The 15,571-nt window shown below is 44.1% G+C and overlaps 1 protein-coding gene across 4 annotated transcripts in view; it reads left to right on the top strand.

Moving 5' to 3' along the window:
* The window catches only part of CADPS2 (calcium dependent secretion activator 2), a 527,120-nt gene that overhangs the window by 55,913 nt on the left and 455,636 nt on the right, over positions 1-15,571 (top strand). The gene's annotated exons all lie outside the window — the stretch shown is intronic.

The raw sequence follows: 15,571 nt of genomic DNA, 5'->3' as shown, positions 1-15,571 counted from the left end.
CTTTCTCATGTTTTTGCAGATGGCAAAATTTCATTCTTTATTATAGCTTAGTAACAGTCCATCGGACAGGGTGGGGAAAAAGTAGATTTATAGTTGTGAGTACACCAAACGTGAGTTTATTCTTTTATTATTATTATTATGAATTATTGTATTTTCCATAAAAACAACTGTAAACCTGCTTTTACCACACCCTGTATAGATGTACAACTTATTTATCCATCTATTAATGGACACTTAGGTTGTTTCCATATAGCTTGGCTATTATAAACAATACTGCAGTGAACATACTGGTGCATGTCTTCTTGATTTAATGTTTTGGATTTCTTCAGATAAATACCCAGAAGTATAATTGTTGGGTCCTTCTTTATCTCTTGTTATAGCCTTTGTTTTAATGTTTATTTTGTCTGGTATAAGTATTCCTGTCCCAGTTTTTTGTTTTGTTTTGTTTTTCATTTCCATTCTAGTGAAATATCCTTTCTCATTCCTTTGCTTTCAGTCTGTGTGTGTATTCCGATCTGAAGTAAGTCTCTTGCAGACAGCATATGTATGGGTCTTGTTCTGTTACCCATTCAGCTACCCTGTGTCTTTAGATGGGAGTATTTAGTCCATTTACCCTGAAAGGAATTATTGATATGCGTTTATTGCTATTTTATTATTCATGTTTTTTAATTTTTTCCTTCTTATTAAGTAAGTCCCTTTAATATTTCTTGTACTAGTGGTTTGGTGGTGGTGAACTCCTTTAACTTTTTCTTGTCTGGGAAGCTGTTTATCTCTCCTTAGATTCTAAATGATACCTTTTAAGAGACTTCTTTTTTTAAATGGATTTTTAGAGAGAGAGAGGAAGGGAGAGAGAGAGAAACATTGATTTTGTTCCACTTGTTTATGTATTTATTGCTTGATTGTTGTATGTGTCTTGACAGAGGATTGAACCCACAACCTTGGTGTATCGGGGTGACACTCTAAGCAACTGAGCTCCCAGACCAGGGCAGAGGTAGCCTTTCCAACGTCTATTAGATTATAAGTGGCAGAGCCAGGAGATAACATTTTACATTCCTTGTTTTGAGGTTCAGTGACTTTTATCCTACACCAATAAATGTACTGAATGAGAAAAGTACAAATAGGAAGCCCTGAACCAAACCCTCGGTGAGAAAAGTGAAGGACTGAATACTGCTACAGGTTTCAATTGTTAGGTATATTTGGACAAATTTGAGTACCACTGCTGACATTTTGATCTCTTTGTTCAGATGCTCTGACACAAAAATTTTATTCTTATATTTAGTTCCATTTTAATTCTTGACATTAATTTTGTATTGTATATATTTTTAATGAACTAGTCATTAAAAATATCCTTCCTCGTTTTCTTAATCTAAAAAGAAAAGAATAATATGCCTTGTTGTTCTGTTTCTTGCATTATTTGGTCACCACACTTTATAGGTAATATTTTTAGGTAAATGGATAATGTCTCAGAGCTGATATTTTTTAAAAAGTGCCATATTCCTTATTACATTTAGTTTTGAATTGCAGTAGACATACAATATTTTGTTAGTTTCAGGTATAACACATAGTGATTAAACATTTCTATTCCTATGGTGTAATTATCCATACAGCATACATATGGGTCTTGTTCTGTTATCCATTCAGCTACCCTGTGTCTTTTTATGGGAATATTTAATCCATTTACCTTGAAAGGACTTGTTGATACGCATTTATTGCTATTTTATTATTCATGTTTTTAATTTTTTTCCTTCTTTTTAAGTAAGTCCCTTTAATATTCCTTGTACTAGTGGTTTGATGGTGGCGAACTCCTTTCAGTAGGTCTGGCACCTATCTGACACCATGTAGTTATTACCATTTTATTGACAACATGACCGTGCCATATCCTTGAGTGGCAGGAAGATTACAAATTTGAATCTATTTAAGATTTTTTTTTATAAAGCCATTAGATTTATTTATCCTGTGTGAAAATGTGAGCAGTGTTTTCTAATAAGTTGCACCTGAACAAGTGACTGAACCTGTCCTCCTGGCCACTGGGAGAAGATGTCTTCATTGGATCACCATCCATCTGTCCAAAGCAACTGTGTTAACAAATGCTTTTTGCAAAGGAGATTACTTCCCCTCCACCCTCCCTGTCTTGAAAAAATCAAGCAGAAAATCGTGCAGGTTTGCAAAAATATTTTTTTTTGTGAACTCAGGGAATACCAGACAAACATTCCTTTCATCGAATAGCTCTTTATTTTCCTCCTAAAACAAGTACTTTATGAAGTAGACTTTATAATAAAACCGAAGTCTCTCCAGAGTTTTGTTAGTCTACATAAAAGCTTGTGATGGAGAGGCAATGGTAGAATTCCCTGTCGTGAGTTTAGTATGAAATTCTCATTAAGTAGTCTCTCAGAAACAGTCTTCCAGAATATTCTACATTAAGACTGAAATAGAAGCAAGCTTTGTGAAGACCAATCTTTGGTTGGCTTTGGTGAATTTGGGATAATATATGACATGTATATAGGTTGATGTAGACACAGGCTATAAAGTTATCCTCTAGGTAGCTGTGGTTCCAATTTAAACAGTTTAGCGTTATTTCGGTGAATAGTTGACACCTTAAATGATCTACTTAGTCTATGCTTAGTTTAGGCTTTTCATTAGGGAGAGGAACATTTTATCTTGATAAACGGGCTGAGTGCGCTGCAGTTGTAGGCAAGCAGGGATGGTTGGGTCAGGGAGGAAACTGGTATGTTTGGGGAGCTTCGTAGTGCCTTTTCCTCCCCTATTCTTTGCTCCTGATGGGTACATGAAGTTAGGGAAGGGCAGAGAACACTTATGTAGAGCTTTACCCTGGTGTAAAGTGGTTTTATAAACATTCTTGGAGGTATTGTGAAGATGAATTCTATGTCTGAGTTTGTCAAAGAATAATGTTCAAAGGTTAGGGGTTGGAGGGATGGACCAAGGAGTTTATTTATTTATTTATTTTTAATTTATTGATTAAAGCAAGAGAGAGAAACACCCAGTTTGTTCTTCCACTCATTTATGCATTCATTGGTCGATTCCTCTGTGTGCCCTGACTGGGGATCAAACCTATAACTTGGCATATAAGGATGGTGCTCCAACCAACCGATCTACCCAGCCAGGGCCCAGGAGTTTTAAAAATGAAAGTGAAGAGAAAAATGAGGGATAATTTGTGATGTCACAAACTAAAGAAGGGCCTGAGTAGTCTTGTTACATGCCTGACACCACGAATCAGTGTTTCTTTTAGGGAAGCTTTCAGTGCCTAATGGTATGGCTGAAGGGGACAGTCTTTATATTTCTCTATTTGCACTCAGTCCACGTTGAACAACAATCCAATATGAATACTTTAGTTTGTACAAGCATGCAGTCTGTCACGAATCCTGTTAGAATCATACAAATTCTGTCTGTGGTGTATTGAACTAGCAGTTGATATAGACATGGTGTTATTGAGCAAGCAGTTGAACTTGGGACACCAGATGGTCTGCTGCTAGCTTTCTGACCTGGTATCAGCCATCTACCTATATTTGTTCACTCTGTTCATGTTTCAAACAGAACATCTTGTAATTGGTTCAATTTCCTTGCTTTACTTTATGAAGAAAATAGACTGTTTGAAAAGCATCAAATCTAATTTACTTGAAATTCATAATTTCAAACTCCTTAATACCTTTGAGAATCTTATGGTTGCTTCTTTAAAGATTGTTGCCTTTTAATAGTTAAATGTAGTTTAAAATGGTATGTTTTCTGGACTATTTCTTTTTTTCAACATAGTTTGTTCCTGGAGTAATGGTGATCTCTGTTAGCAAGGGGTATGCTTGGAAACGCATTTTGCTTAGTACAAGATTGTGGTTTGATTGGCAGGCCCTGAGTCTGCCTTTTGTTTTTAGGTTCATTAGTATTCAGCACAAGAAAGCAAATGTGATATGCAGGAATTGGCTGGAGTTGTTTACAGATTGACATAGCTGTTTGACTTAGTTCCCCTATGGCATCAAACACTAATATGAAGTCTATTATCTTTACCAGTGATGATTCTGAGAAATAATTAGATTCATATAAGTCATTTAATTTAATGGTGACATTGAGATAAAGATGCATATATTTGTGATTTAATCAACCCATTTGGTAATTTCTAATACTTCAAAATTTTAGATTGTGGTTTATAATTAGATTGAGTTCATTTTTTTTTTTTTTTTTTTTCATTTTTCTGAAGCTGGAAACGGGGATAGACAGTCAGACAGACTCCCGCATGCGCCCGACCGGGATCCACCCGGCACGCCCCCCAGGGGCGGTGCTCTGCCCCCCAGGGAGCGATGCTCTGCCCATCCTGGGCGTCGCCATATTGCGACCAGAGCCACTCTAGCGCCTGAGGCAGAGGCCACAGAGCCATGCCCAGCGCCCGGGCCATCTTTGCTCCAATGGAGCCTTGGCTGCGGGAGGGGAAGAGAGAGACAGAGAGGAAAGCGCGGCGGAGGGGTGGAGAAGTAAATGGGCGCTTCTCCTATGTGCCCTGGCCGGGAATCGAAGAGTTCATTTTTTGTTTTAAATTTACTCGGAGTTTAAAAACTTCCAAGATAGGCTGTTCTTGTAAAAAATCCTTTCATCCTCTTTTGTTTTGTCTCAAGGTAACTTTTGATTTCTTCCTTGATCTCGTTGTTGAGCTATTCATTGCTTAGTAACGGATTATTTAGCCTCCATGTGTTGTGTTTTTCTTGATATGCTTAGAATCATTAAATAGCCATGAAATAAATAAGTTGATAAAGTCAGTAAATCACAGAGTACTTGTTCGTTGTCATCTGAGTAGTTTTTCTCTAGATTGTGTGAAAAGTGGCTGTTTACCTAGCACCTGTTGTGACTTGTCTGTCTCCCAATGGGCTGGACTCTTATCTTTTGCCCAGTTCAGAACAAAGTGAAGAGTTAGTTGACATTGAATGTTCAAGAAAATAGCCCAGGGAAGACTCGAATGTCTGAAAGAAGAATCAAGAATTGGCAAGGTTTAAGAGTTGATTCTTGGCCCTGGCCAGGTAGCTCAGTTGGTTAGAATTTCATCCCCAACACGTTGAGGTTGTGGGTTTGCTGGGGCCAGGTAGGGCACATACAGGACTCAACCAGTGACAGTGTGAATAGGTGGAACAACTAATTGGTGTTTCTCTCTCTCTCTCTCTCTCTCTCTGTGCATCTATTTCTCTTCCACTCTTCCTAAAACAACAAAAAATATTTATTCTTGTGTATGTGTATCTCTGTAAATAACCTCAACTATCTCTGGTTCCCTCAGTCCTTTATGGAGTATAAAATCTAAAAGTCAAACAATATTATTTCGTACCTAAGAGTAGAAATAATTTATAAGACAGTGATGTTAAAGTTAAGAACTTCAGCATCTGAACCTCATACATTACGAATTGGTCACTTGTACTTCTTTTTTTTTTTTTTTTTGCTTTTTTTTATTTATTTATTTTTTTGTGAGAGAGAGACAGACAGGGATAGACAGGAAGGGAAAGAGATGAGAAGCATCAACTTGCTGTTGCGGTATCCTAGTTGTTCATTGATTGCTTTCTCATATGTACTTTGATTGAGGGGCTCCAGTCAAGCCAGTGACCTTTGGGCTTAAGCCAGAGACCGTGGAGTCATGTCCATAATCCCACGCTCAAGTTGGTGACCTCAGGGTTTTGAACCTGGGCCCTCAGTGTCCCAGGTTGATGCTCTATCCTCTGGGTCACTTGTACTTTTTAACACCCTTGCCACAGTCTGATACTATTTATTTAACTTTGTTCTGGCCAACAAGGTCTACATATTTTAAGAAAAATAATTCAGATAGCTGAGGGAGTTGATGCATGTCTGCATACACTGTGGGCATACCACATACTGAACTCTGAATTAAAAATTATTTGTATTGCCTGACCAGGCAGTGGCACAGTGGACAGAGCATCGGACTGGGATGTGGAGGACCCAGGTTTGAGACCCCGAGGTCGCTACATTGAGTGTTGGCTCATCTGGTTTGAGCAAGGCTCACCAGCTTGAGCCCAAGGTCGTTGGCTTGAGCAAGGGGTCATTCAGTCTGTAGCCCCCCGGTCAAGGCACATATTAGAAATCAATCAATGAACAACTAAGGAGCCGCAAGGAAGAATTGATGTTTCTCAACCCTCTCCCTTCCTGTCTGTCTGTCCCTATCTGTCTCTCTCTCTGACTCTCTCTGTCTCTGCCACAAAAATATAAAATAAAATAAAAAAATAAAGTAATTTGTACCTTTTCCTTTGCTTCCTTATTTTAGGTGCTTGCTCATACTGTGTCTAAATTCTTGGGTATTGAAGCTTGATGGCCAGGAAAAGTTATAAAGATGGGCTCTTGGGAGATCTTGGTTCTGCAGAAGCCTTGGATTTTATTCCTGTGAATTTTCCAGCCGTGGATCAAATTAGGCAGAACTGGTCATGCATCGGAGTATCTTTAAGGGCTATCTTGAAACAAATTTTAGACCTGGATGGGTGTTCATGAGCTATAATTTGCAGAGTGACTGAGGGATATAAGTACTAGATTTAGATACTTTAAAAAATACAATTTCATATGGATTAAGTTGGATGTTTTATTCATAAGGAGAACTAGTTTGATCTTTATAATGCCTTGGTATTTTAAAGTCCTGTAGTTCCTGTGTTTTGAATTCACTTCTAGACAGAGTATAATTTAAAAAATCTAAGTTAGAGTGATAGGGTTTAGGAACATTGTATTGGGTATAAGATCTTTAATAAAACCTCATTTAAGATAAAACTAATCCACTCTGATGCTTTCCTTTTTAAAAAGTCCATAATTTTATCGGTGCAAACTCTTAATTATAGGGACCAATGTTTCTCCCTCAACAAACAAAAAAACCTGCCCTGTATATGATTCCTTGTTCTTCTGTGAACTAGAGGATTTCTCGTTCCTTTTCAGTGCTCTACCTTTAACTATAGTTTATTTTTCTAAGAAGTAAGAAAATGGGTGAGAGCCATTTTTATTTCCTTTTCTGTGAACTGCTTAGTCAAGTCTGTGCTCTATGTTAGGGAAATTACTTTTATCTCTGAGCAATCTAGCTATTTTCCCCACACATATTTTGGCCTTTCTCTGTGGTGTTTAGTGTTTTTGTGTTTTCATACAAAAGTTTTAAAATTTTATGCAGTCAAATTATCAGTGTTTTCCTTTTGGCCTTTGGGTTTCATTTGCAAATACCAGTTGAAAGCATTTGTTGCATGGACACATTTATCTGTGGACATTTTTAGCTGTAATTATTTTTCTTTTGGCAACTTAATTTTTTAAAGCATATTGTGATTATTTAGTTGCCATGGGAAGGAGCAGCATTTGTATTGATGTTCTTTGGGTTTGGGGACTAAAGATGTTCTCGGGAAGATGTAAAGTTTCTAGGACGTGGCTGAGCCCGAGACCCTTTTCCGTTCGAGTGCTTTCCAAGATAAGATTAAGTGGTTTAGTCAATTATATAGGAGCACTCAGTACTAAATTACTGGGCCTTTGGAGTACATGAACCAATTAATGGCTGACCCCTCCTTGAAATGTATGGGCCTTGGGGGAGACAGGCTAATGAAATAGTACATCTTTCTTTCCTGACTGGTCAGAAAAGAGTTTTAGAAACACTAAGCCCTGAATGTAATCGATGCGATGCCGTAGCTGGCATTCTGTATCCTTCCCGTCTGAATGGTCCCCTAGTCCTTAAGTCTACATTTGTAAGGGCATTCCCTTCAGTCTCTCAACCTCCTACTTCACAGGCATGTCCAGTGCAGCCAAACCGAGGACCCAGACAAACCATGGCCATTGCCTCCGCCATCTGACATGTTCTATGTCTGAGGACATAAGGACCAGGAGACTCTTATACTCTGGGACCAAGTGTTGGAGATAAGAGGGCATCACCTCCTTTTTGGTCCGTGTCTGACACGAGCCAGGGTGTGCTGGGTGTTGCAAGTAGGGTTGTTGGAAGGGAAATAATGAACTGTTTGTACTGCTAAATTAGCTGGCATTTCCTCAGTCCTTGTGACTGGGTTGAGGACTTAATATCCCGGGGAGGACAAGTACACTTAAGCCCGCCTGAACACAAGTGACAAAGTGGCGCCTTGTGACCTTAGGGAGGCCAGATGTATTGCATAAGGCATTGCTTGATGAACTCAGTCATGGAAGGGGTAGCTGCCAAAAGACTTGGGGAAGGTCTTGCCATCACCAGATCAGCCCAAGAGCATCAGGGACAAATCTGTAGTCCAACATCATCATGTTCATTGAGGTGGAGCCAGGGAGACCATGAACCCAGGGAACCACTGTTGGGACTTCTTGTCAATAAAAGGAAACTGTTGAGTTACAGGATTTTGCAGAAGGGTGGGGTTTAGGTTAAATTTAAACAAAGCAGCTTTTTGATAGGTTCAGAACCAAATAAGATTGTGCATACATGGGTCAGCATCTCTGCAGTGGGCCACAGCTCCATTTCCTTGGAAACTGCAAAGTTGAGAGTGATGTGGCAAGTTGTATCCAGAAACCTCTTTCTGAAACTCTCCTCCTGGGGTGTAAAGCAAGGCTGCTACTTTTTGTCAAAGTGACTTAGATCCTCCAGGCAGAAGTGAAATAAATGCTCCATTCTATTATAATTGAAAACAGCAAAGTTTCTAGTAATCTGATTTAGACAACTAAGTTTCTCCACAAGTGAGACAACAGCCACTCAGAGAAGGAGATTGTTATGGTGCTTTTCAGTAGCAGAACGTCCTTGAGCAAAATGTTGTTCCCTATTAACTCCGGAGCTAGCTCTTTCCATGTTTGTTTCAACCTGATGAATCGTTGGGCTGATTTTCACTTTCTGTGCCTGAGTTAATTTTCCTTTCTCAGTCTCCCGTAGCGTGATCTCAGCCTCACGGGACGACATTTATGTCATCTCGTCTTTGAGCGCTATTTGTCAGGGACTCTCTTTTTTCTCTGTAGCTGGACCACGTAAGTACTGAACAGATATCTTCCAGTGTTCTAAGCTGGTGGTTGGATCTTTGGAGGTGTCTCATGAGGGGTCAGCTGTTTGACACTGCTTTGCCTCATTTCTTGACTAATGCGAATTTTTTGTGAGTGATTAAAGATATTCTTGGAGGTTGCCCTAATGCCAGGAGATGTCCAGGGATGCAGGTACTTTATGTTTGAACTTACTACCTTTTCCCTGCCCCAGACACACAAGGGTACCTATTATGTGCCACGTAGTGCACTGGGCACTTAGGTTAATTACTATTATGGAAGCAGTGTGGTCTACCTCTCTGTGGAGCCATTCTCTGTTGGGGGGGATGGGTATAGAATCCGATGGTTGCAGTGGACTATGGTCAGGTTAGGGTAATGATAAATAAACTGTTTGGGTCACAAACTGGTGATGACAAAACCCCCATTTCCAACTTCCATTTGTACTGTAACAAGTCTATAGTGATCTGGAATTTGGGGCTTGTATTGTGTGTGTCTGGCTCAAAGAAGAAAGTCAGACTGTCAGTTTACTGAGAGAAAACACCATCCAGAAGTGTGTACTAACAGGAAAATAGCTGGAGGACTGTGGTTCCTATAGACTAGAGCTTCTGCTATGCTTCAAGGAGATGTCTGTATAAGTTCATGATACTTTGCAGTCAAATGGCATGAAAAATAAGAGGTTAATATTTCAGTGCTCCCCCTCTTCTTCCCTCCTTTTCCTTCCCTCCTTCTCCCTCTCCCCTCCCCTCCCCTCCCTCTCCCTCTCCCTCTCCCTCTCCCTCTCCCTCTCCCTCTCCCTCTCCCTCTCCCTCTCCCTCTCCCTCTCCTTCCCCTTTCCTCTCCTTCCCCCTCCCTCTCCTTCCCTCTTTCTCCCTCTCCTTACCTCCCTCTCCCTCTCTCCCTCTCCTTTCCTCCCTCTCCGTCTTTCTCTCCCTCTCCTTTTCTTTCCCTCTCCCTTCCCTCCCTCCCTCCCTACTCCCTTCCCTTCCCTCCCTCTTCCTCCCTTCCCCTCCCTCCCTCTTCCTCCTTTCCCCTCCCTCCCTCCTCCTCCCTTCCCCTCCCTCCCTCCTCCTCACTTCCCCTCCCTCCCTCCCTTCTCCCTTCCCCTCCCTCCCTCTTCCTCCCTTCCCCTCCCTCCCTCTTCTTCCCTTCCCCTCCCTCCCTCTTCCTCCTTTCTCCTCCCTACCTCCTCCTCCCTTCCCCTCCCTCCCTCCTCCTCCCTTCCCCTCCCTCCCTCCCTTCTCCCTTCCCCTCCCTCCCTCCTTCCTCCCTTCCCCTCCCTCCCTCTTCCTCCCTTCCCCTCCCTCCCTCTTCTTCCCTTCCCCTCCCTCCCTCCTTCCTCCCTTCCCCTCCCTCCCTCTTCCTCCCTTCCCCTCCCTCCCTCCTCCTCCCTTCCCCTCCCTCCCTCCTCCTCCCTTCCCCTCCCTCCCTCCTCCTCCCTTCCCCTCCCTCCCTCTTCCTCCCTTCCCCTCCCTCCCTCCTCCTTCTTTCTCCTCCTTCTCCCACCCTCTTCCACCTTCTTCCTCTCTCCCTCTTTCCCTCCCCCTCCCTGTCTCCTTTCCTCCCTTTCTCTGGATGGGGAGGGACCTTGTGAAACCCTCATGAGATACAGGAGGCTAAATATCTTGTCTCAGATCACTCAGCTGGTAGGAGCATGAGTTGTTGTTCTTGGTACTTAATGTTTTATTCTTTCTGGAATGGCTTACCCAGAGAATATTTAGACAAAAGTTTCAGGAATAGTGCTTTCCAAATAGTCTTACATACTCTTAAGGGAGTCATTTCTTAAACAAATGTAAGGAAGGTCTACTATAGTATCTTGTATTCTCTATCTAGCCCTGGCGTTGGAGCTGTGAGAACACAAAGGTGTCATCTCATAGCTCCTGGTTTGTCGCAGGGAGATTGCTTAGGGCCAGGACGATAGGGTTGTCAGAGCCTTGGCTCCACTTCCATTTGTTTTCTGGTGTGAGCTTTTATTTATTTATTTATTTTTTATTTCTTTTAGAGAGGAAAAAGAGAGAGAGAGAGACAAGCATCAGTCTGTTGCTCCAGAAAATATGGAGTGTGTCTCGACTTCGTGTGTTGCCCTTGTGCAGGAGCCATGCTCACCTCCACCTCGCTGCGTTTCAGAGCACAGGTGCTCCGAGCCATGCTCACCTCCACCTTGCCCCGCGTTTCAGAGCACAGGTGCTCCTAGCCATGCTCACTTCCACCTCGCCCCGCGTTTCAGAGCACAGGTGCTCCGAGCCATGCTCACCTCCACCTCGCCCCGCGTTTCAGAGCACAGGTGCTCCGAGCCATGCTCACCTCCACCTCGCCCCGCGTTTCAGAGCACAGGTGCTCCGAGCCATGCTCACCTCCACCTCGCCCCGCGTTTCAGAGCACAGGTGCTCCGAGCCATGCTCACCTCCACCTCGCCCCGCGTTTCAGAGCACAGGTGCTCCTAGCCATGCTCACCTCCACCTCGCCCCGCGTTTCAGAGCACAGGTGCTCCTAGCCATGCTCACCTCCACCTCGCCCCGCGTTTCAGAGCACAGGTGCTCCGAGCCATGCTCACCTCCACCTCACTGCGTTTCAGAGCACAGGTGCTCCGAGCCATGCTCACCTCCACCTCGCGCCGCGTTTCAGAGCACAGGTGCTTCGGGCCATGCTCACCTCCACCTCGCGCTGCGTTTCAGAGCACAGGTGCTTCGGGCCATGCTCACCTCCACCTCGCGCAGCGTTTCAGAGCACAGGTGCTTCGGGCCATGCTCACCTCCACCTCGCCCCGCGTTTCAGAGCACAGGTGCTCCTAGCCATGCTCACCTCCACCTCGCACCGCGTTTCAGAGCACAGGTGCTCCGAGCCATGCTCACCTCCACCTCGCACCGCGTTTCAGAGCACAGGTGCTTCGGGCCATGCTCACCTCCACCTCGCGCCGCATTTCAGAGCACAGGTGCTCCTAGCCATGCTCACCTCCACCTCGCTGCATTTCAGAGCACAGGTGCTCCGAGCCATGCTCACCTCCACCTCGCGCTGCGTTTCAGAGCACAGGTGCTCCGAGCCATGCTCACCTCCACCTCGCCCGCGTTTCAGAGCCAGGTGCTCCGAGCCATGCTCACCTCCACTTCGAGCCATGCTCTCACCTCCACCTCGCACGGCGTTTCAGAGCACAGGTGCTGCCGAAGCCACATGGGCTTTCACTTCGACCCCCCTTTGAATCGAGGGTGACTGAAACCAATTTGAAAGCCACTCTGATAGAAAAATTGGCATCGAGTGATGCTTTATTGCTTTTTACTTAATTCTCCTGCAATGGAGGGAGCTTGGGAAGTGTGATTTGCAGTCCTATTTGAAACATGGGGCTCCCAACATCAGTGAAGACATTTATGTCTCAAAACTGCAGACAAAATTACCCACGAAGTTGTGCCGTGTATTTATCTCACTAGTGACCTCCCGAGGGTACCACACACTCACTGTTAAATCTGTAAATATAACAGCTCTTGATAACTTCTTACAAGCAAAATGCCCCGTTGTTGGCAAATACTAGTCAGAAGGAGTGCAATAATGTCATTTCCTGTTCACCCGCTTCTAGCTGAAGACCTTGTATAAATCTGTTGGTCTTTAAGTGTACTACATATCTTTTTGTGTCTATCTGCAAGTCGTTTTGACTTTGCTTCAGTATTATGCCATTATCTGATCAGTTCTTTCTCCCAGTCTGGCGCTTACTCCTCCTCCCTTCCCCTTTGAACTCTGCTGTTGGCATCTAGTGTTCATTATTAGCAGACCTACCTTGCTCTCCCTGACTTCTCACCCCTCTCCCCAAAGAGGCTAATTGGCCACTTAACTGAACAAAAACTATATTTAGATGTTGACTTATTAACACAGGAAACATACAAGATCAAAGTCCAGGTGACTCCTCCTAAGAGGTGTAGTTTGCAGGTCTGGGTGTGGTTTATTTCTTCTGCTAGAACCTCCTTACCTGGTTCCTCCGGACCAGGAAGACCTGTGGGCAGCGCTGAAAGGAGGCCTTGGGGGGAGGGTGACTGGGGGGGAGGAGAATGATGGGAGCTTTCTACATGGTCTGCACCTTGCTGGAAGAACAGTGCTGCGCCACAGGGTACAGAGCTCCATAGAGACAGATCCTGGACAAATGCCTGGTCTTCGGAGATCTGAAGGTTCGTGGGAGGAGGGGTATGAAAGTGTGCTGCACGTTTCTGACCCCGAAGAGCCCAGGAGGGAGCTGAGTGGCTGGCCTTGGCCATCCGTGCCCTGAGCCGGAGCGGACAGGTGGGCCTGAGGGCTCTCTTCAAGGGCCTCAGCCTCCTTGCTTGAAGGAGCTCCGTAATTGCGCTGCAGGCTGGTGTTAGGGCTCTGGTTCCCAAGCTTGTCTTACTTGAGGAGTTTCCCTAGGCACTGAGGCCAGAGTACATCCTTGGGGTTTCTGATGTCGTAGGCCCCAGGCATTAGGAATGGTGAACTTCCCCAGCTCCCAGGGACTCGTGTGCGCCCAGAAAAGGAACCGGCACTAGACGGGGGCTGACACAGGGCACCATGGATGGGAGGCCTGCTAGCAGAGAGAGAAGAATCAGAATGAATGTGAAATGAGAAAGACAAGAAAAAAATTACTACTTTTTTAAAAGAAGAAAATCATGATTGTGATGTTATTTATGTTGTCAACCTGAGAAATGGTCAGACCTGCAGAGAATTTTTGTAACAGTTAATCGGGACCCAAACAGATGACAGTTGCCAGGAAGGAAGATCTCAGAAGCTCTGGAGAATGACAGTTTTGCAGTTAGGGAGGGACATAGGAAGGACAACTCCATGGAGGAGAGAGAGCAAGGTGGGGACTTGGTTATAGCAGAGGTGAGTTTGTGTGCTCTCCTGAGGGTGGTCACGCACTCCAGGGCTGTTACTGTGGCCGTACCAAAGGTGTTACCAGGATGCACAAGAATAATGATGGCCAGACTCACACCTCTCACTAAAGAAGTTACAGGCCTGGAGTGGGACTATCCACGTGACCTGCCCAGTTAGGATCTTATGACCAGACCACCTGAGAGGTTATCTTTGGTCCCTGGACTTGTCAGATTTATTATGGAGCCCCTTTTCCCATTCTCAGAAAAGACTAACAAATACCTGTAGATGAGGAAATCTGACAACAGCGTTAGAACAAGTGGGCAGAGCCCCCAAGCAGCTCGGGGTTCAGAGGCATTTCTAGCAGTTCCGCAGCTCAGATGGCATCAGATGAGGAGAAAAGGGTGTCCTGCTCACTGGCCCTGGATTCGGTATATGGGGCAGAAGGACTGAGTCTGCCTGGAAAAGGAGCCCGTCTGTGGTGGGTTTCACCCGGAAGGCGTCAGTGAGTCTGCAGGTTCAGACCAGCAGGGTATCGGGGCACAGTGGGTGGGTGATGGGGTGATACCTACTGTGGGAAGATGAATGCCCTTGAACACTTATCAATGAGTTCTGCATGTGTGACTCCTGACTTGATCTTTCTTACTGAACACTGTTCACAAAACAAAGGGGCATTCCCTGCAGTGAGCTTTACTTGCTTTGATACTCAAATCTTGAAGACCCAGAAGGAAAATTTACTGGGCAGGGGGAGGGGCTGTGAACAAAGAGAGAGGATACTCTGTTATGTTTGTGGATGAGTGACATGCTCTGGCTCATTGTCCAGCCAGTGCTTGCCCTCCTTCTTGCCCAAGCTGGGCAGAGCTGACTTCCCTACCCCTTCTCTGAAGCTTGGCTTTTCGACTTGCTTTAGCCGATAGGATGTTAGCACAGGTTATGCGAGCAGAGGTTTAAAACGGCCCCGTAAGAGGTTCTGATGGCCATTGTGGGAAGAATGTGTCTTGGTAGCTTCTGTCCCTTGAGACCGGCCCCAGAACGAGACCAGTGGAGTAGTCACCCTGCTTGACCTGTAGACTGAAGCACACCACCCAGGCAGACCAGTGAGTGTGAGGACAAGTGCTTATCACAGTGTGCCCATGGGTTGCCACAGAGCACTAGGTGAATGAGAAAACGTATATAGAAAATTTTAAAAAGCCTGTTTATGGGTTTAAGTACTCCATGCTTATCAACTTCACTAGAAAAAATTCTGAACTTGAGAAAGTGCTCTACCCAAGTGAGGAAGGAATTGTAATAAGGAACACGGAAGCGGAGTGGAGAATCGGCACTGAATACTAAGCCAGGAAACTCATGATTAAGATTATGATCAAATTCACAGGAGGTCATGAATCTTAATGCAGTGGTTAGGAAAGGATTTTCAACATTCAAGAGCTGTCCTGTTGATAATATCAGGCATCTACTTAGTAAAATTCAGGGGGTTGGCAGGGAAATTAAAAGTTGTTTAAAGTCCTGCTTTATTAGGGGAAAGGACGATATATGTTAATTCTTGACGGTGATAAGCAAATGGAGGTGCAGATATACTAAATTAAAGGTAACCACTAGTAAAGAAACAGCAGTTTTTTGGTTTTCTTTAAAGAATCTCTCTAGCATGGAGGGCAGGTTTATTTTCTCCTCTAGATAATAAATATTGTGTGTTCCTCTGGGATAAAGTTTGAGTAGATATAAGTGCTAATAACCCCTTTAAAAATTTTCCTAAACTCCAGTCTTCAGCTGTGACACAGCCCCTTTTGCATGGTGTATG

This window comes from Saccopteryx leptura, chromosome 2 (assembly GCF_036850995.1).
Source record: "Saccopteryx leptura isolate mSacLep1 chromosome 2, mSacLep1_pri_phased_curated, whole genome shotgun sequence".
NCBI classification, from domain to species: domain Eukaryota; kingdom Metazoa; phylum Chordata; class Mammalia; order Chiroptera; family Emballonuridae; genus Saccopteryx; species Saccopteryx leptura.
Note: the sequence above shows the minus strand (reverse complement) of the source record. Positions and strands in the feature narration are given on the sequence as shown.